Source organism: Nerophis ophidion, linkage group LG05 (genome assembly GCF_033978795.1).
Source record: "Nerophis ophidion isolate RoL-2023_Sa linkage group LG05, RoL_Noph_v1.0, whole genome shotgun sequence".
NCBI classification, from domain to species: Eukaryota; Metazoa; Chordata; class Actinopteri; order Syngnathiformes; family Syngnathidae; genus Nerophis; species Nerophis ophidion.
The window spans coordinates 49,959,062-49,971,727 of NC_084615.1; the positions used below are offsets into that span (position 1 = coordinate 49,959,062).

General features: G+C 42.5%; 1 long non-coding RNA gene across 1 annotated transcript in view; it reads right to left on the reverse strand.

Moving 5' to 3' along the window:
- Positions 1–209: 209 nt before the first annotated feature.
- Positions 210–12,666, reverse strand: part of LOC133553272 (uncharacterized) — a 55,999-nt gene continuing 43,542 nt past the window's right edge. The window contains exon 3 of the long non-coding RNA XR_009806884.1: positions 210–596. This is a non-coding gene — a long non-coding RNA (uncharacterized LOC133553272). The remainder of the gene's footprint in view (positions 597–12,666) is intronic.

Consider the following 12,666-nt stretch of genomic DNA (forward strand, 5'->3'; position numbering starts at 1 on the left):
TGTGCTTATTGGAGGACATTTAGATGTTAACTGACTGTCCAGCTTTGCACAAGTAAACACACTGCAGGACTGCTTGTAATGGATATTATAGCATACATTTTACATGCAAGTTGATATTTTATATTATATCGGCATACCCCATCAGTGAAAATTTAGAGAAAATTGTGTATCAGGATGTTGGAATGAAAGCATAACGTGGTTTAGGAGTGCAATATTTATACGTTTTTCAAGTCTTAAGAGATAGAGAACAATGTGTTGTTTTTAACCAAATGGGATTAGCAAGCATACAAGGCACAAATTCATGAGATCCAGTCTCATCCTCTACATTCTATTCTGTGACATGTTAATGTATGCATGGATGTACAGAATACTGAGAAATACCAAGCTGTTTGATGATTCATCTCAGTCGCATGCGGCTCAGAAAACAACGGCCTCCCCTGCCCCCATCCTGGAAACTCCATCCATTAATTTTCTACCGCTTATTCCTTTTGTGGTTGTGGGGGCGCTGGTACCTATATCAGCTACAATCGGGCGGAGGACGGTGTACACCCTGGACACGTCGCCACCTCATCACAAGGCTCCTGGAAACTCCTCCTCTGTTGTTTGGTAAGGAGACCAGAAAAAAACCCATTGAAAAACAAAAAGACAAATTATGGTCATCAATAAGTGCAGACACAAACATGCTGATAAAGAGCAGCAATCGATTGGTGAAGTCTGACTGACCTGAAATAACTGATAACCCAGAAAGAAATATTTACACAGTTATGTATTTAAAGCAGTAGTCAGAAACTGTCAACTGATGGTTTAATCCATGGAAGTTATTGTTATAAAATAAAAAGACAGTTGATGATGAGAACTTTGAGTGATATATTGTGGTAACCCTGTGCTAATTTAATCATCTATATGGAGAAACGACATCTACCATGAATTGATTAACGTGGACAACCGACTTAAACAAGTTGAAAAACTTATTCGGGTGTTACCATTTAGCAATTGTACGGAATATGTACTGCACTGTGCAATCTACTAATACAAGTTTAAAAAATCACGTTTTTGTAGCCCCCTAGTGGCCAATATTGACCTAAATAGGATTTTTCAACTCAAAATGGCAAATTTTATACATTTTCAAACATTAGCCCCAGGGACCTTCTTGTGTAGCAAACAAGTTGACTCAATCTTGAGTGGTTCAAATATACTGGCAGCAAGAGATGATTTTATTGATGAACCAGGAGGCAGCACTGAAGACGTTTTTAGGCACTGAGTTTTCATCCATCCATCCATCCATTTTCTACCGCTTATTCCCTTTTGGGGTCGCGGGGGGCGCTGGCGCCTATCTCAGCTACAATCGGGCGGAAGGCGGGGTACACCCTGGACAAGTCGCCACCTCATCGCAGGGCCAACACAGATGTCATAAATTAAATGAGAATACAATTTACAGACACCATTTAAAACTCATGTGGAGATCTCTGATATAGTGACTAACACAATCAAAACAGAACTGGGACCAGGGTTCTGAACCAAACAAAAAAAATGTAACAAATGACCATTAGTCGAATGTTTGTTAACGCATATAATAGGAAAGCTGTGCTGCTTAGGAAATTAATATGCCTGAGTTGGCACAATATTTCTGAAGATTGCGTTGGATAATGTCAATAATAAAAAAAAGGGTGTCCCGATCCAATATTGATATCATCGAAAAAACGATAATGTAATGAGATGTGTTTGCATGTCAAATGTATGATATAATCAATGATGGGAAGCTGCATGTAGTGACGCTACGTAGCTTAAATACATTTTGCAGTAGCATGGAGGTAGCGTTGCTACTTTTTGAACCTGTAGCAATTCCCGCAGCTTAGCTATTTTTAGACCCATGTTACTTTAGACCCATGATCCGTCAAAGCTACAAAGAAGGAAAATGGATTCCAAATTCCGGGATAATCCATGATGATTGGTTGGTTTACGAATGAAGAGTCAGGATTGGATAAGGTGAGGGCAAAACACTATGGACTGGCCAATATGAGGCAATATAAGGCAGGTCATTGAAACCAGAAAGCAAAATTATAAGACACACACTCATGTCACATGACAACGATGGAGTCGGATACCGAGGGGCGCTTCAAGCTGACGACTCAAAAAAAAAGAAACACACTTGAAAATGGCAGAGGAATTTTCTGAGTGAATTTTTCCTTTAGTAATGAAGACAACGTCCAAGAAACCCTCAATAATGTGTGTACTTGGCATTATTTAGACATATTTATGCGTTAGAGAAAACGCCCAATACCTTCGTTTTTTTATTGTTTACTCTGTAAACCAAAATTCCAAACTGCTCTCTTCATCTAAGACGTGGAGCACACATTTAGGAACACACATTAAGGTGAGTTGAGTTCATTCAGAGTTTTACTGCACATAACCATTACCAACTGTTCCCAAACATCACACAACACATTGTTTTTGGGTCAAGATATATAAAGCTGCTGTTTTTATTTGCTCACTTTCAATAAACAATGATCAGTTATTACCGAAAATTATTAACATTATAGGTTGGGCCAAAGAAAAGGCAAACTAAATAAATTCATACAGTGGGGCGTGGGAACCCCAAAAAGTAGTTGTAGGGTGTCCCCAGCTAAATGACCGATAGTTAAAAGTAATGGACCCAATAAAGGGTCCAGTTGTACACTCTCAGTTACATTAACATTGATATTATACTTCTGGGCCCATAGATATTAATGCCCTTAAATGGGGGTCTGTAGCTTAATGCAGTGGTTCTTAAATGGGGGTACGTGTACCCCTGGGGGTACTTGAAGGTATGGCAAGGGGTACATGAGATTTTTTTTTAATATTCTAGAAATAGCAACAATTCAAAAATATTTTATAAATATATTTATTGAATAATACTTCAACAAAACATGAATGTAAGTTCATAAACTGTGAAAAGAAATGCAACAATGCAATATTCAGTGTTGACAGCTAATTTTCGACATGTTCCATAAATATTGATGTTAAAGATTTTTTTTTTGTGAAGAAAGGTTTAGAATTAAGTTCATGAATCCATATGGATCTCTATTACAATCCCCAAAGAGGGCACTTTAAGTTGATGATTACTTCTATGTGTAGAAATTTTTATTTATAATTGAATCACTTGTTTACTTTTTAACACGTTTTTAGTTACTTTTAATTATTTTTTTCCAAATAGTTCAAGAAAGACCACTACAAATGAGCAATATTTTGCACTGTTATACAATTAAATAAATCAGAAACTGATGACATAGTGCTGTATTTTACTTCTTTATCTCTTTTTTTCAACCAAAAATGCTTTGCTCTGATTAGGGGGTACTTGAATTAAAAACATTTTCACAGGGGGTACATCACTGAAAAAAGGTTGAGAACCACTGGTTTAATGCATGTCATACTGGGGGTTCTGGAAATGAAAATGAGTGATGATAATCACTGCTAGAGCTGTAATACCTGCAAATCTTTTCTTATGGGGGTACCTGGCGTATATCTTCAAAAGGGAGTCTGTGGAGCTAGTAATGTTAATTTAATATGCACCTTTAACTTACAGTAAATATATGTAATCCAGAGTAACTATTAGCTTACTACATTTCCCAACCAGTCCTGCAGCATGTTTACTTGTGCAAAGCTGGACAGCCAGTTAACATCTAAATGTCCTCCAAAAGGCCTTTTGTGTATTTTAGTCAAGTCATTTACAAAAGGTAAACATGGTAGCTATAGGCGTCTAGGAGCTAGCAGCCACACAACAGCTAAGCACACAAGCTAGACATACTGTACCTAATAAGTGTCCTTCATTGAACAATATTGCAGTCTAAAAAGCACATTTGTCAATATAAGCAAGTATTGGATAATCATAGTTGCATATTATATACAGATACAGTACAAAACCTCCAAGGCAGAATCTGACCACAGAACTTTCCTCTAGAAGGTCTTTTCTTTGACCATGTGATGTCAGATGAAACAAAAATTGAGCTGTTTGGCCAAACCACCCAGCAATTTGTTTGGAGGAGAAAAGTTGAGGCCTTTAATCCCAGGAACACCATTCCCACCGTCAAGCATTGCGGATGTAGTATTATGTTCTGGGCCTGTTTTACTGACAATTGAACTGGTGCTTTAAATGGGACAAGGAAAAAGGAGGTTTTCCTCCAAATTCTTCAGGACAACCTAAATTCATCAGCCCGGAGGTTTGGTCTTGGGTACAGTTGGGTGTTCCAACAGGACAATGACCCCAAACAGTGGTAAACGACTGGCTAAATCAGACTAGAATAGAGATTTTAGAATGGCCTTCCCAAAGTCCTGACTTAAATGTGTGGACAATGCTGAAGAAACAAGTCAATTTCAGAAAACCAACAAATTTAGCTGAACTGCATAAATTTTGTCAAGAGGATTGGTCAAAAATTCAACTGGAAGCCTGCCAGAAGCTTGTGGATGGCTACCAAAAGTTCCTTATTGCAGTAAAACTTGCCAAAGGACATGTAACCAAATATTAACATTGCTGTATGTATACTTTTGACCCAACAGATTTGATCACATTTTCAGTAGACCCAGGATACATTTCAGTAGACCCAGGATAAATTTCCATCCATCCATCCATCCATTTTCTGCCGCTTATTTCCTTTTGGGTCGTAGGGAGCGCTAGTGCCTATCTCAGCTACAATCAGGCGGAAGGCGGGGTACACCCTGGACAAGTCGCCACCTCATCGCAGGGCCAACACAGATAGACAGACAACATTCACACATGGCTTCCTGTCAGGGCCAAACCAGGCTCCATCCCGGAAAACAGCACCAGAATTAGCCCATGCCAGTCGTTCCTCGCCCACAAACAACTCGGCACTTGCGCCAACAAGGGTGAAATCTCAGTCGGAGAAGTCACCGCAGTCAAAGTCACGTGTGCGTCATACTTTTCGTCAGTCGGAGATGCTAAGTGCACCAAACGTAGCACATGAGTTTTTGCCGCATAATTAATTCTATATGCATCGACATATTCATGTATATTTTTTGTGACCAACAAGTATGTGCTTCAATCACTATCACAAAAAAATAAGAGTTGTAGAAAGTATTGGAAACTCAAGACAGCCATGACTTTATGATCTTTACAAGTGTATGTAAAGTTTTGATCGCGACTGTATATCTTTTTTAATGAAAGTGTCTAGTGCGCAATAGCTTGGAGAGGATATAGGCACCACCAAGCTAATTTGCCTAATGAAATGTCATGATGGAAAAACAGTCAAGTATCTACATGCCGGATCGGTCGAGGCCAGGAAAAACAACGACCGCGCTACCCACTGCTTTGCCCCAGGGTGGGGGCGACAAGTTTACTACTGGAACAAGATCAAGATCAATATCAACACCCAGCCTCTCAAAAAATGACACAATTTTTGGAACATGGAACATCCGCACACTGCATGCCTGTGGGAAAGTGAAGGAACTGGCCCATGAACTAGACAGATACAGATGGGACATCCTTGGTTTGGCTGAGGTCAGGTGGACTAGCTGGGGTGAGACTACCACAGAAGAAGGCCACAAGCTATGGTATAGCGGAAAAGACTGTAGACATCAACATGAAGTTGGTTTTATTGTTAACAAAAGCAAAATAAACTCAGTCATCAACTGCACACTTATGTCCAGCAGGCTCATCAGCATCCGAATCGCTGCGCAGCCAATGAACTTCACCATCATTCAAGTGTATGCCCCAACGACAGATTGTGATGATGAAACAGTTGGTACCTTCTATGAGGAGCAAGAGAACACCATCAAGAAAACTCCCAAGAAGGACTTTCTAGTCATCCAAGGAGACTGGAATGCCAAAATAGGTACCGATGCATACGACCACTGGGGAGGAACAGCAGGGCGGTTTGGGCTAGGTGAAACAAATGACAGAGGACTACAACTTCGGGACTTTGCTAAGAGTCATAAACTCACTGTAGCCAATACGCTGTTTCACATAAAACCTCTCGGAGAACAACGTGGCATGCATCGAACGGAAAGATACATAACCAAATCGACTACATACTCACGCCACAAAGGTTTAAGTCAAGCATCAACAAAGCCCAAACCAGAACATTTCCTGGTGCGGACATTTGTAGTGACCACGATATGGTACTAATGACGCTTAAACTTAAACTGAAGACTCCCAAAAAATACACTAACCCACGCATCAGATTTAGTCTAGACAGACTTAAAGACCCACAAGTTGCAAGAATATTTGAGGCAAACATAGGAGGGACATTTGCAACACTTAACTTAGTACAAGACATAGACTCACTGACAGATAACATGGAGAAAGCAATCATTGAATCAGCAACTGAAGTACTAGGTAAGGACAGGTAGAAAAACAAACCATGGATCACTGATGACATTCTAGACCAATGTGACCTCAGAAGGGCCCTCAAAAAGACAAAGAAGGATGACCCAGAGGCAGCTAAGCAGCATACCTCTGTGAACAGAAACATCAGGAAGATGATGAGGGAAGCAAAAGAAAAGTGGATCACAGAACAGTGTGAAAGCATAGATGCAGGGATACGGCAGGGCAACAGCAAAGCAGCCTACGCAACGCTGAAGAAACTGACAAGGACACAACAACCTATAGCCACAATCATAGAAGACAAGCATGGATCTCTACTAACAGAGAAAGCAGAAATTACCCAACGGTGGACAGAGTATTGCCAGGAACTATACAACTATACAATATCACCATACCCCACCAAACTAACCAATGCCATTAAGCCCAGCGGCGAATGCGAGGATGCACCAATACTGCAAGCTGAAGTAGAAGAGGCAGTAAAGAGCCTAAAAATCGGCAAATCACCAGGCATCGATAACATCCCAGCAGAGCTTTGGAAGCAATGGGGGCCAAGCATTATAACAGCATTGACACACATCTGCCAAAATATTTGGGAAACAAAGCAGTGGCCCCAAAAATGGACCCAATCTCTGAACATCACCCTCCCTAAGCAAGGGAATTCAAGGCAGTGCCAATATTACAGAACCATCAGCCTCATCTGTCACGCTAGCTAAGTAATGCTGCGGATAATCCTGAACAGACTGAGGAACAAAGCAGAGGAAATCCTCTCCGAGGAACAGGCTGGATTCAGGCCAAAACGGAGCACCACCGAGCAGATCTTCAACGTCAGACTACTGATTGAGAAACACCTTCAGCACCAGTACAACTCATACCACAACGTCGTTGACTTTAAAAAAGCCTTTGACCGTGTCTGGCATGAAGGACTATGGCAGGTTCTCAGAAACTACAACTTTGACATTAATCTCATACAGGTCATCCAAGCACTTTACACAGACTCAAGCAGTGCAGTTCTCATTAACAACAGCATAGGAGAACCTTTTAAAACATCTATTGGTGTCCGCCAATGATGTCTCCTCTCCCCTGTCCTATTTAATTTCTTCCTGGAGAACATCATGGAAAAAGCACTCCAAGAATTCCACACCTCCGTTACCATCGGAGGAAGACCCATCTCCAACCTTCGCTTTGCGGATGACATCGACCTTATGGGAAAAAGTGAGGCTGAACTCCAGGAACTGACCACCAGACTGGAGGAGCTTATGGAATGGAGATAAGTGCAGAGAAGAGCAAGATCCTGGTCAACAGTCACAATCACTTACCACCACCAAATATCACATTGAATGGACAAACCCTCGAGGAAGTAAAGGACTTTGGGTACCTCGGGTCCTTTGTGAGTGAAGATGGCAGCTCCACAAAAGAGATTAGAGCAAGAATCGGCATAGCAACATCAGCCATGATAAGACTGACCAGTATTTGGAAAAGCAATACCATCAGCTTCCAGGTGAAGGTCAGACTCTACAAGTCACTTGTTCTTTCCACCCTACTCTATGGTTGTGAGAGCTGGACGCTCACAGCGGACACTGAGCGCAGGATACAGTCCTTTGAAAGCAAGTGTTACAGAAGAATGCTACATATATCATACAGTGAACACCGGAAAAATGATAATGTTAGACAGCTAGTTACCACCCATGCTGGCGAACAGGAACCTCTACTCTCAACAGTTAAACAACACAAGCTGACCTGGTTTGGCCATGTCACAAGGCACACCTCCCTGTCAAAGACCATCCTACAGGGAACAGTAGAGGGGAAGCGGAGATAAGGCAGGCAGAGAAAGGCCTGGATGGACAACATCAAAGAATGGACTGGCTGCAGCTTCCAAACCCTGCTACGAACAGCAGAAGATTGTGAGCGCTGGAGATCCCTGACTGCCCAAGCATCCACCATGACACCCCTACGGCCTCCTAGGCCATGGGATGAGTGAGTGATAAAATATCAATCTAATCACTTAAGTATCATTTATACACCAAGACCATACTAAGTATCGATAGTACCCATATCTAATCCATAGCGAACGCAACGAAATGTCGTTCTTATCTGTACTGTAAAGTTCAAATTTGAATGACAATAAAAAGGAAGTCTAAGTCTATCTGGATCGATCACAACTACTAGAAGCTTTTGTGGTTAGCTTCTTGTGTCTTCCTGCTCGGTGTCTGTGTAGCATTCTTAGCTATTCATTTTCCTCCAGCCCTTCAGTGATAACTTTACATGGAAGAATCATGGTTTATTTTTTTGCCAAGGTGGTGAGGATTAGTATCTTAGAAGCCCCTTCGCACTATGGATGGATGTGTTGCAGCATGCCCTCAAATTAAAGCCTGTGCTCCAGCAATAGACAAACCCTCCTGAAATTCATGCAACTCCTGCATGTGTATAACAAGGAATATGGAAAGCAGATTGAGTGTGCATCCCTTTTGAAGGAATCTTTCACACGAGTACAATCTTTGGTGCGTAAACACTGTGACACAGCTGTGATATAGATCGACCAATCAGTTAAAAAGGGAAAATATCACATCATCCATTAGTTCAACAGTCGTAGCATGAATCTTTGATTAACAATATTATGCAATATTCCGCGTTAAACTGCCATAGCTACTGGGAATGAGTCTCGCAATACCACTGTTTTCCACCAGAAGGCAGTAGTGAGGGGCCTTTGAGAAATGAACTAGAATTGTTGTGAAATGTTCAAAAAGTTGTCCTAAACACCTTAAAGTGAACACATTGACCCTGTGCAACAAGTAGGGTTGCCTTCTGTGACCTCTGACTTCTGTGGTTGCTGCTGCACAGGAAACAGCGATGAAGTGTATTTTTATAGAATTAATGTTAGACTTCCTGGGGGAAATGTCAAGGCAGCAATAAAAAGCAAAGGAAACAACACGGGCTGAATGAATGATAATTGTTTGCAATGTGCACACGACACAAGCAAGAGTATTGTAATCATTAAAAAATAAGAACACTGCTATGGAACTAAAAGGCTATATATAATACAACACATATATAAGTGAGATGAATTATTAATAATAAACAAGTACAGAAGGGTGCATCAAACATAACAACAAGAGAAGTAAGTCAGGAATGGAAACTGGATGAAACATTCACAATTTTTAATGTAACAGTGAGGGTGAGAGCATCACCTCAGCATGGCAAATGTCCCCCGGTTGCCATGGCAACCCGGTTGCTATGAGATCCATTCTATCTGGAGATCTGTTGCGGTGGCAAATGTGACCGAGTGCAGACATCAACAACAAGACCTCTGGCCCAGCAAACATGGCTGACAAATGCCGACAGAAAGCAGTGCCGTTAACGAGGACAGTCAGGTGTCTTCTGGTGGTTTGGGTGCCATGTTGGCTCATTGTGTGCATATTGTGTGAATTTTGTGCGTTATTCAAGAATGGAAACGGATGATTCACGCGTCTCCTCTGCATGACGCAAGTCTGTGTACGTCTGACGCGTGGCTCCACTGTGCCCACGTGGAAAGAGCATCCGCTCTTTTTTCCAGTCCACTCCACACGCCAGTAGGAAGTGTACTGTGTGCATCCTCACAGTGCTCAACTGTGTGTGCTCCCCCCTGGGGGTTGCATCATTGTACAGGTTTGTGAGAGTAAAGGTTGAGGATCTTCTACTGGCATGCGAAGGACATCAGACTGACTTACGAGTTTCACTGAAAACCTTAAAAAGACTACTAAAACAGCTCCTGTAATATAAATGATCTTTGAGTCAAGTTTCTGCAACGGAGTTCTAAAAGTCAGGGGTGTCCAACTTTTTCACTTCTAACACGATACTGATATTGGAGCCTTGAGTATTTGCCGATGCGATATTGATCCGATAACATATCAGCAGAAAAAACACACACCCAACCCTTCCAAGATGACGCCAGTATGTGCTTTGGGCTGCCGTCTCTCGCTGTCAGCTCTGTTCGTTTTTGTGTTGTTTGCGTCTATTTTCGTCTCTGTCAGCTCACTGCTTGTGTATGACCGCCAAACACCGTTGAATCTTTACCCCTCTCCCACTGATATGATCAACTTCGACGTTGGTTTTTCGACATCCCAGTCAGCTTTTTCACCTGGCCGGATTCCTGCCTTCCTTTCCTGCCTCGTGGCTCCTCTCCTCCGGCGGAAGCGTCTCCGGCGCCATGGTAAACTTGTGGACCAGATGGTGAAAGTTAGGGCACTCCTGGCCCGGCTTCCCGTGGCTTCCCGAAGGCGGAATGGTGTGGTATCCGGTTTCCTCCTGCACCCACGCTGGCTGGATCCCATCAGTTCCTGGCTTGTTCGTATCGTTAGTCTGGAGGATGAAGCTTGCCGCCGTTGCTCCTGCTGTCCCCGCCCCCGGAGGCGCGGGGTGGATTTCCGCCACCCGCGGGCTGTGTGTCGGGTCCCACCTGGATTAGCTGTGCCCTTGGACGGGCTTTCCCCCGCCACGTTCGGTCTTGTGAACGCAAGATCTTTGACAAACAAAACGTTTATCCTGAAGGATTTCTTCACTTCCCGCGGACGTGACTTCCTCTGTGTGACAGAAACATGGCTGAGAGCCAGTGAGTCCGCCCCTCTTAATGAACTTCTGCCTCAGGAGTGTTCCTACTTTAATTTTTTGCGGTCGTCTGGCCGAAAAGGAGGAGGATTAGCAGTCGTTTTTAAAAATGACTTTAAATGCCGTCAGATCCGCCTGCAATCCTCCTTTTCAAGCTTCGAACTGTGCATGTTTGAACTGGGTCTTTTCTGATGTCGTCCTGTGTGCCCTCGTCTAACGACCACCCAAGTACCACAAAGACTTTATAACTGACTTTTCTGAATTTCTGGCTGAATTCCTGCCCAAATATGATCGTGTCCTTATTGTGAGTGATTTTAATATTCACACCTGCTGTCCAGACGAGTCGCTTTCCAGGAGCTTCCTGAACTTTGCACAGTCTGTGTGTGGTTCCACACATGAACACGGACATACACTTGATTTAGTGCTCTCATATGGTTTGTGTGGTTTTAATTTGGACATTTGCGACGCTGTGTTCTCTGATCATATGCCGATCCTGTTTGATATTCCCATTCACTGTCCGGTTAAATTGTGCGCTCCGCCCAAACGCTCTTGCATGTTTAATTATTCGTTTCCTGCTCTGTTCGCCTCCATTTTTTCGACTCTTTGTGATGATAATTCTGCAGCCTCTGTATGTCTGAATACTGAAGAGTTGGTTTCTGGGTTCAACTCTATTTGTTTACAAATACTGGACACGATCGCTCCTTTGAAGTACCGCCGCGCTAAAGCCACTTCTCAGCCCTGGTTGAATGACGTCACTCGTGCAGCTAGGCGTAAGTGTCGGATAGCAGAGAGCAAGTGGAAGAAAGACAGACTGCATGTGTCCTTTGCAATTTTTAAAGAAAGCCTGCTTTCCTTTCAGATGACTGCAAAAGCAAAGATAAATATATATCTATCTCAGAATATATCTTCTAACTGTAACAACCCCAGAGTTCTGTTCAAAACTATTAACACTGTCATTTATTCTCCCAAATCTTCTCCAATATTTTGGAAAAGTATGGAAGATTAGAGATAGGTCTAAGGTTAGAGAGGAGAGAGGGGTCGAAGCTTGTTTTTTTAAGAATAGGTCGTACCACTGCATGTTTAAACTCTACTGGAACTAATCTTCCATACATTTCCAAAATATTAGAGAAGGTTGTCTACAGTCAGTTGTTGCCCTTCTTAAAGGATAATGGTATCACTGAGCTGTTCCAGTCCGGTTTTAAAGCCCTCCACAGCACAGAGTCAGCGCTTCTAAAAGTTTTTAACGATATCCTCCTGTCAACTGATTCTGGTAAATATGTTGTCCTGGTGCTTTTAGATCTGTCTGCTGCGTTTGACACCGTCGACCACGCCACCTTAATCACTCGTCTTGAGAACTGTGGGGGTATTAAGGGCACCGCCCTCAACTGGTTCCGGTCGTACCTAGCCGACAGGAGTTTCTGTGTAAAAATAGACAGTTTTATGTCTTTCACAGCTCCTTTACCACATGGGGTCCCCCAGGGCTCTACCCTTGCCCCAATATTATTTGCGCTGTACCTTCTCCCCCTTGGTTCTATTTTTAGGAAGTACGGTATTGCATTTCATTTTTATGCCGATGATTGCCAGATCTATTTTCCCATGGCACAAAATAACATGGTTCAACATCTCATTGACTGCCTGCACGACATCAAAGCCTGGCTTTCAGCTAACTTCCTGAGCCTAAATGAAGACAAAACAGAAGTTATGTTGTTCAGTCCAAGTCGCTCTCCCTCCCCCAACGTTGACCTTGTCATTCTGACCCCGTATCTCAG